Raw genomic sequence first — 10,498 nt, forward strand, 5'->3', positions numbered from 1 at the left:
ATTTTCTCATGATAGTAAAAATAAAAAGTGCAGTATTAAAAAGTTAAAAAGATAAAAACTTCTTAGAGAAAATTCTATAAGAAGAAAATTAATAATTTTTGTCTTTTGCAAATTTTCTGTGAATTCTATTGATAGTATTTGAGTAAAAAATTATTGAAAATTAATATTCGATGATTTTTAGTAATTAATATTTTGTTAACTATTGCGAAAAATGCAAAATAGTAGAGAACTTTTTAAAATCTTCAACTTCTCACGCGAAAAATCCACCCACATAAAAAAATCATTAAATCCCTAGGTAAGGAAAGGAGAGAATTTCATTTCGAATAAAAAATCATTACAAAATCATAAATTTTTTGCTTAAAAACAAAAATTATATAAGAAAGTAAGTAATGTTCGCAAAGAAAATTTTTGTTTTTAAAGCAGAAAATTGATTTTAAAGCAGAGGATTTTTGTTTTATATAACAAAACTTTTTTTTAAAACTTTTTAATTAATGAACGATGACTAAACCGCTTAAAGATCACTTAACGTGATGACCTTGACAACGTATGTCAAGATTAAAATCATCGGAGAGGATTTGCCTTATCGGTATATTTACTATATAAAATTCTAAAAAAGACTTTTCTTAATATTTTTGAAAAATATTTCAATTTCTATAAAAAATCTGAGAAATTTTCTAAAATTATAAAATTATACAAAACTTCTGAAAGTTTCTATATGTATAGAAATTTAAAAAAATTATATAAAAAAATTCTTAAAAAAATTTTCGTCTAATTAAAAAAAATTCTCGTAATATCTTATAAAATTTTTAAGAATTCGTCATTTTAAATTTATATTTATTTATTATTATTATTTTAAATTTATAAAAATTTCGAAAAGAATAAGATCATTTAAAACCTGATATAAAAGATGTAAACTATGAATCGCAAGCTTGTTGCGTGAATCAATGACTCGCGTTCTGTGTTTTATACAGATCGAGTTTTAACCCGGATCTACAAAAGATGTTTTAATTAACCTTAAACCATAAAAAATGGACGAATCATAATCGATTATTCTCACATTCGACTATAATTGATCAATTTTTTTTAAAGGACTTATTGTAAATCCAGACTTAGAGTACGTATTGAACATTACATCGCAACTATTAGATTATAAAAACTGTAACTCACACAGAACATGCCTTTTTGATTAATTGCCAATCTGTGTATAAAACATAATGATCGTTGCAAAGAAAATATATTAAATTTTGTGGTCATTTTCTTATTGTATTTGTCATGAATAAATTAATTTTTACATTAATTGTCACTTTGTGAATTTGCATCATTTATATTGTGTACACACATATCTCTACTTCGTATTTAGTGATATATATACTTGTAATAGTTTTTATACGGTTATATTAGAAGTGATAACCTAAGCCCTAAAATAATGCATTCAACAAACAAGAATGCTTTCAAATGGATTGAAATTTTGTCCGAATGCGTATTTTAAATAACGAAAATCTTTTTTTCTCTATTCAATTGGATTCAATTAGATTTAATTGGAGATGCAATTGGATTGCAAAACTACATTTCCTACTCAAAATTTTGAATTAAACAGTATTCACGATGCACAGAAAAAGATATTAGGAAATTATTTAGATTAAGGGATATCTCACTGATGATCTTGACCTTGACATATGTTGTCAAGGTCGTGATCTCCGACAGGTGTTAGACTGGCAGTTATCCTTCGTTAAAAAGTTAAGAATTAGTATGCAAGAATAAATATGTATAATATAAATATTACAATTTTCTTTTAGCACCTCATCTGAAATGACCCTCGCCCCTCCCCCTCCCCTGCAAAAAGGCGCATGACTTTCACCTCAAGCGACTTTTATCCATCTTCCCCCCTGCAAAAGGACGCACGATTTTTATCTTCGATTCTCATCCCCCTACAGTGCACGAATAGCAAACATATTTTAAAGCAGGGAATTCTCGTATATAGTTGAACTTTTTTTGTTAATAATTTTTTAATGAAGATCGACCGCCACCTAAAACTTAGGGCCATGACTTTGACAACATATGTTGAGGTCAAGATTATCGACGGGGTCCTTAATATAAATAATTATCAGATATTATTTTTTAATTGGAAGATATAGAAACGTGCTTCATGCAATTCCTATATAAATAAATAAAAATGTGTTCCGAATTGAAAAGGATTCATTTTAACGTTCGCAAATACATATTTCTGAAAATCTGAATCTGTTTTAATAAATTTTAATCCATTCTTGATTATAGAATACTTGAAAACTTGACTCACAATCAATCCTTGAAAAACAGTAATGTTATAGGTGACGGTAACAATGATACAGCTTACACATAGTTTGTAATGTTTGTATTTGAATTTTAAATTCTGAAAATTGGATCTAGTGCCAAAGCGATTTATTAATTTTTTAGATTCTCGTGTGGAAATTCTTTCTAGGCTGTAATCGGGGCCAAGTTAACTTTCCTTACAGTATTTGAGAAGTTAGAAAGAAAAATAACGGTGAAGAAAAATCGTATAGCACTCAAGAAAAAAGCAAATTAAAAGTAAAGATTTACTCTTTCGATTGCCATAAATCGCATTTTTGTGTGAATTTTACTTCACGCCATAGATCTTCATAAAGTTTGTAAAAAATTTTCAAATTTGACGGGTATTCATTTGTGTTGTATCTCTGTAAAAAATCAGTCAGATTAAAATATCAATTACCGGTTTCGAAAGTAGAGATTTCAAGCTTTCAAATGCTTTTTTAATTTTTTTGTCTGCGATAATTTTTCCGAGTTACGGTGTTCTGAATATTGTACAATTTTGAACGTGTTCTAAAGTGTTCCCTATTTTTTGAGTAGTGTATATAAAATTTCCAGACAAAATTTTACACGGGAAATTGGGCCCTACATGGGCTGTAACTGAGCAGGCCTAAATATATCTTAGGGAAAAAGTGGAATTCAAACTAGGCCCTGTACGGTCTTTTATAAGAAAACTTAGGTTAAACTGTCCTAATTATATCCTAAATGGGCATGAGTTTGATAAACCTTTACTTTGGATGCCTCAATAATGCTCATATGGGGCCAGTATTAAAGTATGGATTCCTGGATAAATTTCCACACGGGTAGGCTCATATCGATTGCGTTGGAATCGGTTGAAAGCTTATTTATACAAGGTGCGTTATCAAAATCCGGACAAATTTCAATTTAAATTTTCCGCTATATTGTGCCTCCGCCAGAGATTGTCGGCTCCGACAAAACCTGATGCTCTAGTCATATTCTCAAAATGGCCGCGATGTTGAAATGCGGAGTATAATCGAAGAGCCTTCGCACTGGGCGCTCCGCAACGGAAATAATTCGGTTCTTTGGATACTTGAGATCAACCGTTTATGATAAAATATATATAAATATATATAACCGTTGTGATAAAATATATGGCTTTAGAACAGTCCAACGAAGGTGGTTCCAGTATGTCAGCGAGGAAAAGTGACTTGAAAGAACGTACCGCAAGGACCCTCGCAGTTGTTGAAAGGGCTCAAGGCTGATTTCGGATGATCCAGGGCAATTGTTGTGAAAATTAGCATCGATTGTTGGTGTAAGCGAGTCAACAATACGTCGAATTGCCGAGGAAAATCTTCGATACAATTCGTATACATTAAAGATACGACAGATGTTCTCTGAGACTGTTAAATTCTGACCTCTCAACAGCCTAGATTTAAATCCCTTGGACTACTATGGAGCGTAGTTGAAAGGATCATAAACAAGTCTCGGTATCCCAATGTGACGTCATTAAGGACCATTATTGAGGCAGCTTTCGTCGGCATGGATAGCATTACATTACAGCGTGCGTGTGAACGCTTCAGATCGAGAATAGAGGCCATCATTCAAGCTAATGGGGGATATATCGAATAATTGTGCTCTACGGAAACCCTTCCAAGTGCCATGTAAAAAGATTTTTTGTAATATTTAATTTTTCATTAAAAACATTTTGTTTAAAGAAATTGTTTGATTTGTCCAGATTTTGATGACGCACCCTATATGAACTCTGCATGTAAAAAATACTTCAGATATTTATAAAGATTTACATTTAATCAAAAATATATTTTGTTTATCTTAATCAACATTATTTTTGCAATAAACTTCTTCATAGTACTGTTGAGAAGATACTTGCCAAGATTACGTATATATTTTTTATTTTCTTAATCAAATTGATCTCCTATAATATATAAAAATATAATATATAATATATAAATATATAATATAATATATAATAGATATATAATATATAAATATATAATATAATATATAATAAATAATATATAATAAATATATAATAGATAAAAATGAGTATTAAATACTTTACAAACTATCAATACTTTATAAACTTTTACTAATTTATTTCAAATTATAAAAAATAGCTTAAGCAACACTTTACATTTCAAACTCAATATGAAAAAAAAGTATGTATTTTGAGTCTTGTTAAATAAATTTTTCAGGTTACAGATATAAATTATCTTCAAAAAATATTTCAGAATTCACATATACAAAAAATGTTGAAAAAGATGTATACTTTTTCAGTATTTTAGAAAAATATTCCAATTTAAAAAGTATAAAAAGTCTGAGAATTTTCTAAAATGTTATAAAATTATACGGAAATTCTGAAAGAATTATATAAATTATATAAAAAGAAAGAATTATATATTATCATACACTACTTAACAAAAAATAGAGAGACTTTCAAACACATTCAAAATTGCATAATATTCAGATCATTGTAACTGAAAAGTCAAAAGATAAAAAATCAAAACAGCGTTTGGAAGCTTGAAATTCCTATTTTTGAAATTGATAATTGATATTTTGATTTGACTGATTTTTTTTTAGAGCTATACGGATATCTCCTAAATCTAAAAATTTTATAAAAAATTTACAACATTTTATAGTGTAAATTAGAAATCACACACAAATGCAGTTTACAGCAGTCGAAAGAGAAACTTTACCTTCACTGTTGTGAAAATGTCATGAAATTTAATGTACTTTTAAATTATATAAATTAAATTAAATTTTATGATACTAAATTAAATTTAATGTATCTAAAACTAAAAAGTATATATGTGTTCATGTACATGAAATTTAATGTACTTTTCATAAACACAAAGTTTAGTATATTTATATACTAAATTAAATTATAAGTAGATTTGAAATTTCATGTAAGTAAACATTAAATTTGAATTATTTATAACTTTATTTTTACTGACAACATTAAACATTTTTAATATATCTGTTTGAAATTTTTTTCATTACTTGTAATGGAAGCAAATTTCTTAACAGATGCTCAATTTGCTTTTTTATTAGAGGTTGTACGATTTTTTTTTTCATCGAGTTATTAAAGTAAAAACAATCATTTTTGCTTCAATATCGAATGAGAAAAAAATCATATGATGTTCAAGGAAAACATTAAAGATAAAGATTCACTCTTTTGAAAATTGTAAATTTTTGTGTGATTTTGAACTTCGCGTATATTTTTGTACAAAATTTTTAGATTTTTAGATTTTTAGATTTTTAAATTTTTAGATTTGATATCCATTTATGTCCGTATAGCTCTGTAAAAAATCGGTCAAATCGAAATATCAGTTACTGATTTCGAAAATAGAGATTTCAAGCTTTAAAATGCTTTTTGAAAAATTTCGTTATGATATTTTCTACGAACTATATAGTTATTCCATCTTCAAGTTAAAGGATTTAAAATTAGCGTTAAAAACCCCAAGTTTACATATTCTGTGAAAAATGATTACAGAGCGATGTTTCAAAAAGCGTTTTAAATCTTAAAGCCATAACTTTCGAATGCTTCAAACCATGTTTCTATGTATAAATTTTATTACACATTAATTTGAAGTGGATTTTATAAAGAAAGATAATTAACAAAAAGCCGATTTTTACCCATCAAGATGCAGTAAGTAAAAGGAATAGCGGTTTTTTATAGATTTTGACTTCCTGAATACGATAATGCTAATAAAAACTTCGGGATTGGTAGGAATCATCTTGAAAAGTAAATAAGAATATTGAAATTTGTTCAAATATAAATTTGTTCAAATATATCATGTTTATGCTCAATTTTCAAGACTTCATTTTCCCTATCGATCCCGAACTTTTTATTAACATTATTGTATTCAGGAAGTCAAAATCTATAAAAAATGTTATTCCTTTTATATATTTATGGGTAAAAATCAGTCTCTTTTTAACATCTTCCATTAAAAAATACACTTCACTTCGATGACGTACATGGAATAAAGAATCTCCTTAGTTATGTATAATGCTCAATAAAAAAGCAAATTGAAGGATAAAGATTCACTCTTTTTTCTCTGCTGTAAATCATGTTTGTATGCGATTTATATCACGGAACGTCGTAAATTTTGTACATAAGTTATTTCACGGATATTCGCGCGTTTGCATCCGCATAAATTCCAAAAACATCAATTAGATTGAAATATAATCAATTTCAAAAATAGAGATTTCAAGCTTTCAATTGCTTTTTTAATTTTTTATCTACGATTTTTCACTGAATTACAGTGATCTGAATATTATACAATTTTAAGCGTATTCAAAAGTGTTACCTACTCTCTAAATCTCTTGGAATGAAATCTCACTCGAAAAGACTGAAAATTTAGCTTGTCTTGAAAAAAAAGTAAAAATATGGTCACTCTTGTTCAAGATTATAATTGATATCAATGACAATAGTAAGTACGCAAACGGATGCAATAATAACGTCACATTTAAAAAGAATAGTACCAGAAGCCTTCTGATAATATCGTAAAAGGCAAAATTAATGCACCTAAAATAGAGGTCGGCGGAACTTCTGCTTCCGTTTTTTCGCTTGCTTGCCGGTCGATGAGCTATTGAAACACATATCGCCCCATTCCTCCTAACAATAGGACCACGGAAGCACTGACAGCTGGCTACCATATAGAGCATCAATGCCATAAGAGTGCAATAATAGGTGATAAAGAATACTGATACTACATAGCCGATGCCTAAATGATCAATAAATTAATCGATTGTAATTAAATTCATCGACTTTTATTTATCTATATGATATTAATTAAAACTATTTATATAAACTCATGTGTGCATATGTATTATGTATTATTCATATTATTATTCATACATGCACAAATAATAATAAGTATGTATGAATTATAAGAAACAGGAGCGAAGACGAATTTATGAACTTTAAAGTTGCAATTTGTAATGAAGTAATATCAATTGAGAGAATAGGCGAAATAAAGACCTAATTATAAAATCTTTATTTTAATAAAAATTATAATAACTTGTCATTTTTTATTATATACAAATGAATAATATGATATAAATTAATGAATTTATGTCTTTAAGAAGTTACATATTACTTCTCTATTACGATCAATATTATATAAAAAAATTTAATTTCTGGAAAAAGAGTTTAAGTAGAATTGTGTCTTTATTTCGCCTATCTTCTTGATTGTAATACGTAATATATTCATATTGGGTATTCAAAATAAAGCATTACAAATTTTTATCTCGAAAACATAGCATTATTAAGAAAAATTATTCAGATAAAAGTAGTTGTAGGGTTCAAAAAGATCTATTTACTGATCTTCATCAGTTGGACTTTGGACTGATGTCGTCAAAGTCAAATCAAGGTCATGTCGATTTTTTAAAATGGAATATTTTATTTTTGATTCCAGAATCTAATAATCGATATTGAGAGCTCCTCAAAATATAATAAAGTTATTTTTTATTAAATTTTCGACTTATAATGCTTGACGGTTACAGTACCGCCGGCATTAGTATTACCCAAGGCGTCCGAAATTCGAAAAGTATTCAATAAAAAATAACTATATTATAGTATTTTGAAAAGCTCTCAACATCGGTTATTAGATTCTGAAAACAAAAGTAGGGTGTTCCATTAAAAAAAAATTGATATGACCTCTGACTTTGGCGACGCCATCCAAGGTCAAAATGATAAGATCAATAAATAGAACCCTACAACTTCTATCTGAACAATTTTTCTCAATAATGCCGTGTTTTCGAAATAAAAATTTGTAACGCTTTATTTTGAGCACCCGGTATATTAACACATCAGCAGCCACTGGTATAATAATATGTCTTTTTATAAAATTCAATTGTTTAACATAATATGTTTTTTAAAAAACTGTAGCTGGTTACTGCAGTAGTTATGTATTTTTTAATATTTTTTTATATTTCAAAGTTAAATTCATAAAAATAAACTTAATAGTTGAAAACTTTAATAGTTGAAATTAATTTCAATCTAAAAATTAAACAAATTTGTTTACATGTTTTGGGCGCAAAATGTGAAAAAATAAAAATGAACTAATATTTTTTGTGTTTTCGAAGTAAAGTCACAAAAACAAACAGAAACAGTGAAACAGAGAGATATAACATATTTTACTTCTTAAATATATCTTTTCCCGTGAAATTTCTTTATATAAAAGCAATAGTTTTTAAAAGTATTCTATAAAAAGGAAAAATTAAATTATATTATTATGTCAAAAATATATTTTTGTAGAAATATTTAAATAGTTTTATTTTTATGTAAAAATGTTTAATTAATTTTTTGAAAAGTATCTAATAAATTTTGAAATTTTTCTAGATTTTATATTCTGTAAATTAATAATTTGATTTTCTTCATTTTAATTTGTAATAAATAAATTTTCTTTAATTTTTATCAACAGAGTATATTTTATCAACATAGTAAATACGATATTTTAAAACAAACTTTACGATTTTCATTCCTATTTTAACAACAGAAAACTTTGCGATAATTATGTATTTAAGATTTAAGTTTATTGTATGTAAAAAATACATAAAGAAAATTCTTGAAAATTGTAAAATGTATTTTTTTAAAGAAATAACAATTTAAAATCGATAGAACAGATTTGTAAACTAAAAACTTCTTGTGTTCCAGTAATGAATAAATAATTATATATTTGAAATTGAATTATGCTTAACTAGAAAATGGAGCTATATGTATATGATTGTTATAGAATTAAGATAAATATGATTTTAAAACAAATAAAAAATAAAGTAAAAACGGATAATTAAGAGCCTTAATATGCGGTAATTGATGCGATTATCATATATATTTCGATTGTATCATACATATATTTCGATTGTATTACATAATATATCTATTACATAATATACAAAACTGAACGTTTCGGCTATATTCAAGCCATCTTCAGCAGTCTTCAATCATAGCCCGTTTTTACTCTATTTTTTGTTTTAATATTTCAAAATTTGAATTATTCGTTTTTATTTAAATATTCTTTTATTTTAGAATTTCGGTATATTTTGCAAATATATTATATTAAATGGAAATATTGTTTCATTAAAAAATTTTTTTTAATCATTGCCAGAATCCTCACAAATCATATAATCCTTTTCTCCTTCATAATTATCTTTCTTTCCTCTCTATACATCTTCCCTTCTTTAATCTCACTTCCCAACATTTTCTAACATCAACTTTCCTTCTCTGAAAGTCATTTTAAATTATTATTTTGTCTAATAACATCGAAGATAAGAAACATCAATCTTTCTCTCATTGTCTATTGTATTTTATTCATTATTTAATTTTTTTGTACTGAACTTTCAACTACAATTATGAAATTATTTTTCTTATTTAAATTTATCGAATATTTAATTATTTTAATAGATAGATTTACATTGTACCCTTTTAACTTTCATTTATCAATATTGTATTATCTCATCAGATTATATCTTTTTGTCATTCTTATAATCTTACATTACTATATTTATATGTAATGCGTTATATTTCGTTTTCTGGACACCAATATACATGTAATCATACGATGTTCTTATGCTGTACAATTTTACTAACAAGACGAAGATTTTTTAATTATTGATACCAACAGTTAGATGTCTTGATATTGCGAAGTATATCAATCGTCCATAGTATAAATTCTTACTTTTCTGACGAAGATCCTTCTTAAGTTATTGATACCAACAATTACACAGTTATTCAATGCGAAGTATATTTGCAATTTTCGATCGACTTTATGTTATGTTTTTTAGACATATTTTGTAAACATTGATAATGATTCGATGTGATCGAAACGTTTGTTGTTGTTAGACAGCATGTTATTAAATTTCATAATTAATTTATTGTATTAAAAAATTTTTTACTTATCTATCAATTTTGTAAGTAAAATTTCTGACTCGTAGCCTTTTTCTTTTAACTTTTTTAAAATAATTTTTATGTGAATTTATATACCAAATGTGTATGTTTATATATTTATATACCAAATGTGTGTGTGTGTGTGTGTGTGTGTGTGTGTGTGTGTGTGTGTGTGTGTGTGTGTGTGTGTGTGTGTGTGTGTGTGTGTGTGTGTGTGTGTGTGTGTGTGTGTGTGTGTGTGTGTGTGTGTAGTGTAGTATAGTTACTACGTTAGTTACGTTTACGTTTAACGTTTACCTTAGTTAG

The sequence above is a fragment of the Atta cephalotes genome (genome assembly GCF_000143395.1).
Source record: "Atta cephalotes unplaced genomic scaffold scaffold00036, whole genome shotgun sequence".
Lineage (NCBI taxonomy): Eukaryota > Metazoa > Arthropoda > Insecta > Hymenoptera > Formicidae > Atta > Atta cephalotes.